We start from the raw sequence: 12,793 nt of genomic DNA, 5'->3' as shown, positions 1-12,793 counted from the left end.
TATTTTTTCTTTAGATGATTTTTCATGGGTTGTACTATCACTTGTATTAGCCTTATGTCTCTTTTGATCTTTTTTGACATCCTTTTGTAGTATTTTTGCAAACGCACTGAGATAAAGTACTACTCTATTGCATTTCAGGATCTTGCACATCTTTGTATTTTGTTGTACTTGTACTACATTATAAATATTCTTGGGGGGTTTCATGTTGGCTATATCACCATCTTCCTTTGTCAAGTGAGTGTTCCTTGCATGACATTAGCCTCATGATGTGTCGATGATGCATGCCATTATAGGTGTTTGTACTTCTTTTGCACTCTCGATGTTCCTAGTTATTCTTTTTGCAAGAGATATTACATTCAATTTTAGTGTTCATGTCTTACCTCTAAGCATTATAGGGGGTTATGTTAGTTCTATTGATTTCTTGGTTCAATTGAGTGAGCTATGTATTTAGTATTTGATCCTATGTACTAGGTGATTACAGTGGTTAGATGCCTATACATTTTGGTGAGATGGATCATTTACCATATATACATTCTTTCATTCCTATTTTTGGAGGCCATGAAGATACCTTTCATCTTTTCTTGATCATATCTTTATACTTAGTCCTCTCTATCTAGTCATGTTCTATACAGTGGAGATTCTTCATATCAGCAGTTTGACAATGTTTACAGCTTCATGCTTCAGTGGTGTTCTTCATGATCATCTTTTGTTCCTATCTTTTGGGGCATTCCCTAGTTTGGAGGCTTCTTTAGCCCTTCACTATTTCTTTTTAGCATTATTTCCATCTCTTTTTGGAGTAGGGATTTTCCCATGTGGTTTTCTCTATTTCTTTTCTTTACAGAGATTTGGTTGTGCTTGGGTACCTCATCAGGCCTTGTTATCAGGACCCAAATTTACTTTTAGTAGAAGTTTCTAAGTTTTTAGCTACTCCTTAAGTTTATCTTAAAGGGGGGCATTAGAGTAATAAATTATTTACTTATTAATTAAATCATATTGATTTAATTATTAAGTCACTTATTATCTCTAATTTACTTAAGCTAATTAAGCTAAACTTTAGGCATATAATAATTAGTTCTTTTATTCATTATTATCATGCAACCTAGGTTTTACCTATTCTTTATAAAGACAATCTCTCTTTGTAAATTCATTCACTTTTTATAGTACAAATCTCTTTTTTTCTCATCAATAATGTCTCATCTATGGATTTGGGAATTCTAGCCTCCATAGCTTTTTCTTCTCTCTTTCTGTGATAGGTATTTGCATGCAGGTGACTCTTGGGAGCTATTGGATTGATCTTTCATCAACTTCAACACAAAAGACTTTAATATTTCTGAAGTAGATGGGACTCTAAAAGGAGTGTTAGATTATATCTTAGAAAGGGTAGAAAGTGAATATCAAAGCAAAAGGATGTGTTGTTAGTATTGCAAGGGGATGGAGGATTGAGTAGTAAATAAGGAGGCATAGGTAAGTTAGATTTAGATAGAATCTTGCATGGTTGAATAATTGGTTTACAAAATGGAGATGGTTTTGGATGAGGGGACATTTTCATAACCAATTCAAAAATCATAGATGCCCTCACTTTCTTGAAATTAGTAAACATATTTGTATCAATGATAATAGGAGAAACAAGTAATATGTTTGAATCCCTCGTAATCTCTTGAAGTCATTTTCCCACAGGAGATATAGTTTTCAAAAAGTGGGGAATGATCAAGGAATGAGTTGTTAAAATGACAAACCTCATCAAAAGATGACCATTAACTAAGCCTGAACCCAAGTGGAAAAAAGTACCAAAAGAATTTCCAATATTCTTAACCATTCTGAAATCATAAATTTCAAAGGGAAGAAATTAAATTCATAATTTTTTATAGATTAAAATAATATTTTTCATAAATCATTCTACTTGGATTTAATGGAATCAAATATAAGTGTACAAGTATGAACCAAAAAAATTAAAGGATGGATATTCCATACTAGTGCTCATGCAAGCATTTGGGAAGTTTAGATAGTGTTATCAATTCACTCCAAATGTGAATAATCACTTTTAATCTTTGAAAGTTTTGTCCATACTAGTTACTGGCCTCATCTATAACACTAATGCATGAGACTGGCCTACAATGTGCCAAGACTTTAACATCTTTCTACCATCTTTTTTAGGGTTTTGTGGGTGAGAATTCATAATGTGCTAAGACTTTACCATGATGAGTATAGAATCTCCCAAGACCTTAGAATAAACATCATGTGTGTTCAAGGAAACCCTAGCTTCCCTATTTTCCCCTAAAACTATATTTAAACTTTGATTTGCCCCCAATGACACAAGATATGGATTATTGATGTAGGGAGGGTTATGAATCCTACTATTATTTTTGAATTTTTGATTTGGCCTTATTCTCCTATTCCTAAACATCTCATCCCTATTAAACCTCAACCTTCTACTACATGAATGACTCAAGGAGGCCCAATACATCATGGTGGTCCCTAAGTTAGTATGGAACATGCCAACCCAATTACCTACACAGAAAACCCACTAAGGAAGATGATTTTCCACATGATTTGATTGTCTCCAAGCCATGTTGATTCAGCTTCCATCTATGAATACCCATTAAGTTTTATGATTACTACATGCACCAAAGAGGTCTACAAGTAGATGCAAATCATTTAGGGCATCATCACCCAAGTGACAGTTGCACAACTCTTTCTCTTCTCACTCCATATGAAGATTTTTATTATTATTGTCATTCTTATTTTTGTTATTTTGAAAAGATTGAATTGGGTGTTTTTAAGGATTGCATGCATCTCATCCCTTGATATTGATACAAGGTTTTTGCACCCATAATAGAACTTCCCCTTCCATCTTTGAACACCCATTAAGACCAATAATTATTGCATGCACCAAAGGGACTTGCAAGTGGATGTAGATCACTTAGGACATTGTCATCCCAACAATGACCAATCTCTCACTCCTCTCTCTCTCTCCATCATTCTTTATCAATTTTCTATTTAAAATTATTTAAAAATATATATTAGATATAGATTTAAAAAAATTAAATAGTATAAATATTAGATTATGTTAATTTAAGAAATTAGTTTTAAAATATTATATAAATATGTGTTATGAATTAACAAATTAGATAAAATAATTTAATTTTGTTTATGGTATGGAGATATCCTCTTTTATTTATTGATTAATGTATATTTACTATAAAATTTTCAATACTAATCCAATAATGCTCATGCCTATCAAATCTTAAATTGTGACATCATAATAAACTAAAAAGATGACACACTTTAGAAATATTATATAAATATGCATTATAAAATTAATAAATAAGATTAAAGGATTTTTTTTAATAGGAAGATGTCCTCTAATATGTAGTGATCTACTTATACTTACTATAATCACAATTAAAATAATTAACTAATAATGCTCAATACCATCAAATCTTAAATTGTAACATTTATACAAACTAAAAAATAACATCTACTTAATCTAAATTCAACCTTAGACTTTTGTATCTTGATGCACCTATTCAAGAAAATATTGTTATTCAACATTGACCCTAATTTGTGGCCTTGAACTTTATGCTCTTAGATCTTGAAAATTTTAGCTACCTCGATAAATTTAAATCGTGGTGTTTGGAAATACTATTAAATCTTGAAATGCTAAGAGATGAAGTTTACTAACTTTCATATTTAATTTTAGTCAAAACTTAAGATTGCTATAAATGTTTTTAATAAGTTAGAAGATATGATAGACAACAATCCAAATTATTTGTTTGTTGTTTTAGATGTTGATGCAAGACATACTCTAAATTATAAATATACAACTAGCGTAACTATATTTTTAAAATAAAATATGTACAATAAGATCTGAATTGTCATATAAAAATCTACTTATCTTACAAAAAAATCTATTTGCATCTTAATTACATTTTACTAAGAGAAAAATATAACATGGTAGTTAGTTAATCATAAGTTGGAAACATCTCCTAACATTTTTTCTTACATACTAGTTCTTTTGAAAGTTAGTTTTAATAGTGAATTTTTATAATATGTATGAACTATTTTTATTTTTAATTATTATTTTCTTACATACTAGTTGTTTTGAAAGTTAGTTTTAATAGTGAATTTTATAATATGTATGAACTGTTTTTATTTTTAAAATTTGATGAATAATTAAAGTTGCTATTGTCATTTTCACAATATTTATATCACAACATTATTCTATTTTACTTCTAAGATAAATAGTTTTCAACTGAAATAAGTAACTTGTATGTTGAATAAATGTTGTTATGTTCTTATCAATATCTTTCTCGACATTTACAAAAGAAAAAAATATATTGACACTCTTAAAAAACATATCTATGATTGCACTTCATCAATCCACAATTAAATATTCAACTTACCTTAATTTTTAAATTTTAAAAAAATAACTTGTAACTCTATTGAATATTAAATACAATCTTGATCCAAATTAAATCCTACTTTTGTGGTCTTGGTATATGCATATGCTCAAACAAAGATTTTTATGTAATACTGACCCTAATTTGTGGCCTTGAACTTTATGCTCTTGATGATCACAATCATATTAGTTTCAATCAATTTAAATATTGTTGCTTGGAAATACTATTAGAACTTGAAATCCTAAGAGATGAAGTTAACTAACTTCTATATTTAACCTTAGTCAAATCTTAAGACTATTTTTTTTTTCTTTAATAAGTTAGAAGACATGATAGACATCAATACAAATTATGGTCTTGTGTCTTGGATGTTAATGCAATGCACTCTCTAAATGATGGTACAATAATTAAAAAATAGATGATATATGTATAAAATGAATTAAGGGTTTGTCTTTTCATACAATACATTAGTGTCACAATTCCAATATTGCATGCTTGAGTTTGAAGTAACTTAGCTTTCAACACATTATTGACACAATATATTTCATGTTTGAGTTGGAAGTAACTTAGTTTGAACCCATTATTAAACTTAAATTTGAAACTTTAACTTTCAAAAACACTTACAGTTTTTTAAAATGTTTAGAATTGTAACTTTAATTTCAATCAAGACATTAAAAAAACAAGAAATGTGGAAGATTTTTTTAAACAAACAAACAAAAAGTTCAAAATAAAATAAAAATCTATGTATATACATATTTATATGTGATTAAATATCTTTATGTATACCATTTAAACACTAACTTATTAAACTAAAGATGTAAATAAATAATGAAAAGCAAAATAAAAATTTACAATTCTTTTATCTAAGAAAATGGCACTAAAATCAAAATTAAATGATATTATAGAAAAATCATTAAAAAAACAATAAAAAGAGAACACCACATATTAAAAATATTTTAAATTTCTTTTTTTTTTTAAATATAATGATCACATATAATATTGCTTTTTCTTCATAGCAATAACCAAATATAATTAAAAATACACAATGTATATATTATTCTATATTAAACAATATTACAATAAGAAAAGGTCCACTATGAAACATGGTAGCCCTTTATCCTTGCACAAATGCATTTCTTGGCTATGTTAAACAAACCCTTTCTTTCGAAAGATTTAATCAAAAGCAAACCAAATTTAAATATGTTTACCCCCAAATATTTGATTTTAAAAATTTGATTGAATGACAAGGACACTTAGGGCCATAAACAAAGTAACAAAGTGACATCGAATGATTGAATCCTATCTTGATAATGAAGGGATGGTGTTGCTTTTCCTATAGTCAAAAAGTAGGATTGGCAAATTAAAGTCAAAATTTAACCTACAATGAAATGAATATGGACCCACAACACTTTTTAAATGTTTGGCAACATCCCAAGTGCAAGGAAGGAGGTACGAGAAAAGACTAGGGTGGTCACATGGTGTAGAACTAGGATGGGACTAAGTTCAAATATATTGTGAATTCTATGACATTACTACTTTCGTTTTATAGGAAAATGTCAAAACTTGCATGTTAACTTTCTCAAATCAAGAGACAACCCTCCCTTGACTCATAAATGTGAGCCTAACATTATTTGTGACAAGATTGGTATGAGCTAGCAAAAGTACACATGTATTTGAAATGTTATGTTGATATTTGACATGTAAAATGTGTCTACACCAAGGTCCTTATCATGTCTTCTTTGGAACACATTTTCCAATTGTTTTATATGGGCAAGGGAGCCCTTTGTAGTGATGGGACTTAACCTTGCATGTGAATGGTCTCTCTTGTACCTAAGAGCTATTTGAACTTTTTATGCTAGACAAAAGTGTAAGTATACAAGACAAGACAAAACATGTTAATCTCTTCCATCCATGCTTGCAAGTATGGTATATGTTGAGGTGGCCCTTATTTGAAAGTACTTCTTTTGGCTCGTCTTTAAGAGAGCAAGCATGTAATATACCATTGGAAATACACTTTATTGATTGAACATTCCTCTCCATCATACAAGAAGGAGACCTATAGACCCCATGAAATAACTTTGTCAAATGTCATCTATTAGTTAGTCAATGATATGACCCCACCTTTTTATGAGTTCAAAGTCCAAGAGGATAAAATATAAATAAATTTGTTTAAAGTATGATCACCACATTGGGCATTCGATTTTATTCTCAAGCAGTTAGGCATTTGCATATTAGTCCCATCTCTCTTTGTGAATAATTTTGTGTGCATTTTGACTAAATTTATTTCCACATCCCTTTTACAATCTTCCTTACTACTATTACCACATCATTTCTCACGAGGAGATTTCTTTTGGACTTTGCTTGTTTTAATATCTACTCATTATTTTACCACATTAAATACATCTTCACTTAGCTTTAGTGGTATCCATCTCCTTTTTTAATTGCGTTAAGAAAAAAAATAGTTTTTATGGTGAATTTTTCTAATCATATCAATTGTCATTTACTTTTGTAGGCCCTATATATATATATATATATATGAGATTTTACTGTCTTATCTAATCGTTAATTGATGGTGCATGTTTATAAGCTTCAAATTTAAGAAAAGGTGTTATTCTTACATTGCTAATGTTGTTTGCATCATGTATGCTCTTAAACTCTTCAACTATTTATTGTTTATGTCAAGTTCCTCGCTCTCATGAAGGTTTCAATGGATTTGTTGGCTTGTTTGTTTGGATTTAGTAAATTAAAAAGGGGAATATACAGGCAATTCATTATATTCTATTGTATCCTAAGCTTGTTATTGTCATTTCATTCTTGTCGAGATTATCGTATAAATGCATCGAGATTGACATTCATTCATCACTAAAAAGGCTTGAGCCCATTTTCATTGGTGTAGTGGATTTGTCTTGATTATATGCATTTATTCTTGCGTGTGTGAAATTTGTATTCCTTGTTAGTCGGCATTGGTTAGAATTTCTTATAATATTGCATTGCATTTCATATATATAGTAGGGCTTGGGCTTGTTTTGTAGGATGTTTTCAAGGCTCATTTTCTATTAAATTTCATTATTACTATTGGGCATGGAGTACATAATAAAACTACCACAATGTTCTCAGGAGGTAAGGATGGAGGCTTAATATAATATTGAGTGTTTGTCATTGGTATTCACTTTAATATATTCCCACATGTTGTTAGAACTTTGATTAATAATTATTGGCTGAATTCTAATGTCATTGCTTTATTTACCAAATTTGCATCAAGATTTCTCATTGTATTAATAGATCTCATGCTTGATATTCCACTTGTTCTCTCAGTTGCTATATTTTTTTGAATTTATTAATGCATAAAGAAGATATGCTTGATTATCTCCTCAATTATCATAAGTTAAGCAATGTGGTCTTCCCCATTGGTGACATTATTAGCCTATTTATCTTTATGGCTAATGTTGATCTTAGAGAATTATTTGTTGCGACTAGATTTTGTTGGAACTACAATTGGAATAATTGTTATGTTGTCATTGATGTCAAACCTTATTGGTAAGACATTTGCTAACAATGTAGAACACCATATTATTTGATTGATGAAGAGGATTTGAAAAGGGAGATAACATGATGAACTAGTAAAGTGGTTGAGTAAAGAGGAGTAGGTATGATGGAACTACAAAGGGAACTTGATCAGTTAGTATTTGACAAGGTAATATATTTTTTGATCATTGTATTAAGTTTAGAAAAAATACGAGTTGAAGTGAAGAAGAGATGATTGATAGACATCAAGAAGTTGAGTAAAAAATGAGCTTGATTGAGTGACAAGTTGCTAGGTCAATAAAGAAGTTGAAGCAGAAGATTAAGGAACTTAAGTAATAGCCAAGCAAAATAATATTATCTGAGTGATGATAATGGCCGAGCAAGCTAGTGTAAGTCAGGTGAAACAAATCAGTGGTGACCAAGCTACCTAGTGATGATTGAGCTAAAGAACATAGTAATGATCGAGTGTCAACAAAATAATAGTTTGTGAAAGAATTAAGATTTTATGCTAACACAATTAAATTTACAAAATCAAAAAATCATGTAAAAGATAAGGATTGATGAGTTATCATGTTTAATGCATGAATTAGGTTTGTTAAGTGATCTAATTCAATGAGAAGTTTCCTGAAGTTTCAAGGAAGAAGTAGAAGGACAAAATGATGGATAGATTCAATGAATTTGATCAAACCCTAAGATCTATGGTTATGTTTAAGTGGAAAAAGATTAAACATATCTATTTAAGGAGGCATATGAGATGATTTACACTTGTTGTTGGCTAGAAAAGTTGTGAAGTGGAAGAACAAGAGTTGCAAAGGAAAAGTGAGAAGTTGGTGAAAGAGAGATTGCTTGAAGACTTGCCAAGCAGATTAGAGATGGAGAATATGATAAAGTCCAGTCAATGAACCATAAATGAGCCGAATGGAGATCTGAAGATGCAAAGTGAGTTGTATTCTATCAGATAAACCTAGCTGGTATTTTCTAACCATTCTACAGTAAAATCTTTTAATCAAGGTTGACCTAACAATCATATTGTAAATTCTTTAATCAATGTGACATTCTTATGGGATGTTTTGAAGACCTCTAACAAGACTTACTCCTAACTGGGTGATTAAGTCATTTAACATGGTCTCGCCTAATAGTGTGTTTTGTAACCTTTATTAGGGTTGGTCCTTAACGAGCTCACTTTAGAAGAGTGAAAAAGTGGTAGCATGTTGGTGGTTTTTCCCAAATTGGGTTTCCACATTAAATCCCAATGTCATACTTGTGAATGTTATTTTCAAATTCCATGCTATTTACAATTATATGTTTATGTTATTCGGGATACACTAAATAGGGAGCTAAGTGATGACATGAATAAGTTGAGTTATAGATGAATTACTATATTGGCCGAGTGGAATTATGAGTGTGATTAAGTTTTGTAGAAGTTGTTAAAAGTTGTATTGGTACATCTAGACTTGAGGATAATTGATTCCCCCCCACCCCTCTTAGTTATTCTAAACATTCTAAAAATTGGTATACAATCTTTGGTGCTTGTAAGGAAGTTTGAAGGGACTCAAGCTAAACATCAAGATGTACAAGAGAAAGGTGCCCAAGTTGAATAAAGATAACTTCCAACATGGCAACATCTAATGAGATTGTATCTATCTAGAGTTAGAGATTATGAGATGTACTACTTGGACAATGAATACATAGAAGTGTCTGGACCCATGACAATTAAGCAAATAAATGAGAAGCAGGACCACAATCAAATGATGACAAATCTCACATCTTGCTTAAGTTATATTGAGTTTGATGATATGAAGGATTGCACTAATGCAAAGAAAATGTGGAATAAGTTGGCAAAAATTCATGGAGGAAAAAAAATGTGTTCAGGCCTAAAGCTAAAAGTTTGAGAGGCAAGTTCAATGACATGAGACTGAAAGGAGGAATTGTTGCCCAGTATTGTTGCTAAATCAAAGAAGTAGTGCATGCAATTAAAGAAACTAGAGTAGAAATACATGGAGAGACTATAATCATTAAGGTATTAAGGACTTTACTTCTTATTTATGCCATTAGAATTTGTGCAATACAAGAACTAAGATGTACACCTGGTACTAATCTAACCCTGGATAGTCTAATTGGTAGACTCACAGTATTTGAATTATCAAATTCTTATAATTGTATGTACCTTCTAGTGTTGAATGTTCTTTCAAGTCTCAAATTGCCCTTGATGGATGTAAAAGAAGAAAGAGTTCAAAAAGTAAGCCTGTGGACAGTGTTGGTGAATCAAGTGATGACCTTGACGATTTAGAAGCATTACTAGAAGGGAGGCTACCAAGAGAAAAAGGAAAATACAAAGGTAAACTTCCTATAATCCATTTACATGTAATAAAGTTGTTCATATTTCTACAAGGTTCCCTAAGAGAGATGAAAAGGAGGAAAGGAAAGACAAAAAATACTGAGGAAGGAGAGACAACAGAGTCAAACGAGGTAACAAAGACTACAAGGGAAAAGGTAAGAAATTTTACTGCATTGTTGAAGATAATTCTGAAAGTGATTCTAGTGAACAAGATGAAGAAGTTGTTTATGTTTCAATAAAAGATGAGTCTGATGAAGATGAAAAGTTTAAGGAAAATTCTCTTATTTCCCATGTTAGTAAGAATGATAAATGGATAATTGATGGTGGTTTCTCACATCATATGATTGCTGATACAAGTAAGTTTGAAAATCTAGAACACTATAATGGAAGTTATGTCAAGTTTGGAAATAATTCACCATGTTATGTGAAAGGTAAAGGATCTATTATATTGAATGACAAGATAAAATATGATAATGCATATTTGGTTGATGGACTAAAATATAAACTGTTGAGTGTGGCACAACTGAATAGTTCAGGCTACCGAGTTGAGTTTCAAAACAAGAAGGAAAAAATCTATGATGTTGTTGGTGAGATGATAGGAAATGGAGAGAAAACAAGAGGTAACTTATTCTATCTAGACCTATCTAAAGATACATTTTTATTTGCACAATTTGAAGATGTTTGTTTATGGCATAAGAGGTTATGTCTTGTGAACTTTGATAATTTGGTAAGAATTAGTAAAATGGAAAGAGTAAGATGATTACCAAAAACTTGATAAAGCGATGTACAAACAATCTCAAATGGGAAAAATGACAAAGTTTAGTTTCAAGAGAAAGACCTATCCTTCTGATGATATTTTGGATTTGGTTAATACTAATTTATGTGGTCTTATTAAGTGCAAAGATATTATTGTGATAATTAATTTATCTTATTTGTTGATGATTTATGTAGAATGATGACTGTGATGTTTTTCAAAGAAAATTCTAATGATTTTCAAATGTTTAAGTGGTATTTTGCTAGAGTTGAAAATGAAATAGGTAAAAATCTAAAATGCTTGAGATCAAATAGGGGAGGTGAATTCATAGCTGAGGAGTTTAGTACATTTTGCTTGATGTTAAAGGAATCAAAAGACAAATTTCAGCACCAAGGACTCCACCACAAAATGAAATGGCTTAAAGAATAAATAGATCAATCATGGACTATTCAAGAACACTAATGATGGAGAAGAACGTTTCACAAAAGTATTGGAGAGAAGTTTTAAGTATTGTTGTCTATACACTTAACCAAGCTCAAGTCAAGAAAGGTACAAACAAAACCCCTTTTGAACTATGGTATGGCTATGCACTTAATGTCAAATATTTTAAGGTAATTGGAAAAAAAAATTATTTATTGAAAGATGCAAGAAATGGAAAACTTGATGCAAAGAGTGATGAAGGTATATTCTTAGGATATTCTACTAAAATCAAGTCATACAAGTGTTTGAATACTAACACTAACAAAATTGTGGAAAGTAAAAATGTTAGAATTGATGAACTTGCAGAAAAGAATGAAGAAGATTGTAAGAAAGAACCTAAAGATTATAGAAACTTTGGATACATCTATGAAGGAGAACCAAGTACTTTACCTGAACAAGAGAAAGAGGTTTCTAAGCATCGGTAGATAGGTATCAAGTTATAGTACTAGAGAAGCTCTGTCAAGCATCAAAAAGTTATCGAACATCGGGTTATAGGAGCCAAGTCACAAGAAGATGAAGTCAAGATATAGCAGGAAACACATGGAGGAGATGAACAAGCTAGACCAAGTGAAATACAAAAAGGAGAAAGAATATTTGAACCTATTTTAGAAAAATATGTGAGAAGACACCATACATCTGATCAAATCATTGGAGACAAATATTTAGGAGTCATGACAAGAAACAAGTTGAAGAATGATACATGTTTACTATGTGAGTTTGAGCCAAGAACAATTAAACATTCTTTGGAGAATGAAGAATAGATTAGATCAATGAATGAGGAAATTGATCAAATAGAGAACAACAAAACATGGACATTGGTATTAGTGACAAAGGATAAGAATGTAAATGGAACAAAGTGGTTATTCAAAAACAAGTTGCAAGATTGGTTTGCAAGGGATATGCACAAGAGGAAAGAATTGACTATGGAGAGACATTTTCCCTAGTTTTAAGGTTGGAATGAGTAAGAATAATACTTACATGTGCTCCTTACAAAAGATTCAAGGTATATCAAATCGATGCCAAATCTGTATTTTTAATGGAATCTTGGAAAAAGAAGTCTATATTGAACAACCTGAAGGATTTTTTGAACTTGGCAAGAAGAAAATGGTGTGTAAGTTGCACAAACCATTGTATGGTTTCAAACAAGGCCCTAGATCATGGTATGAATGATTACATACATATTTGATGAGAATTGACTTTGGAAGAACTAATGATAATAAAAATTTGTACTTGAAAAGTGAATCCAAGGATAGGATATTGTTAGCTGAAATATTTGTTGATGATATCATATTTAGACAA

The sequence above is a fragment of the Cupressus sempervirens genome, chromosome 3 (assembly GCF_028749045.1).
Source record: "Cupressus sempervirens isolate cs-2001-9-10 chromosome 3, ASM2874904v1, whole genome shotgun sequence".
Classification (NCBI taxonomy): Eukaryota; Viridiplantae; Streptophyta; class Pinopsida; order Cupressales; family Cupressaceae; genus Cupressus; species Cupressus sempervirens.
This window is presented reverse-complemented; position numbering follows the sequence as displayed.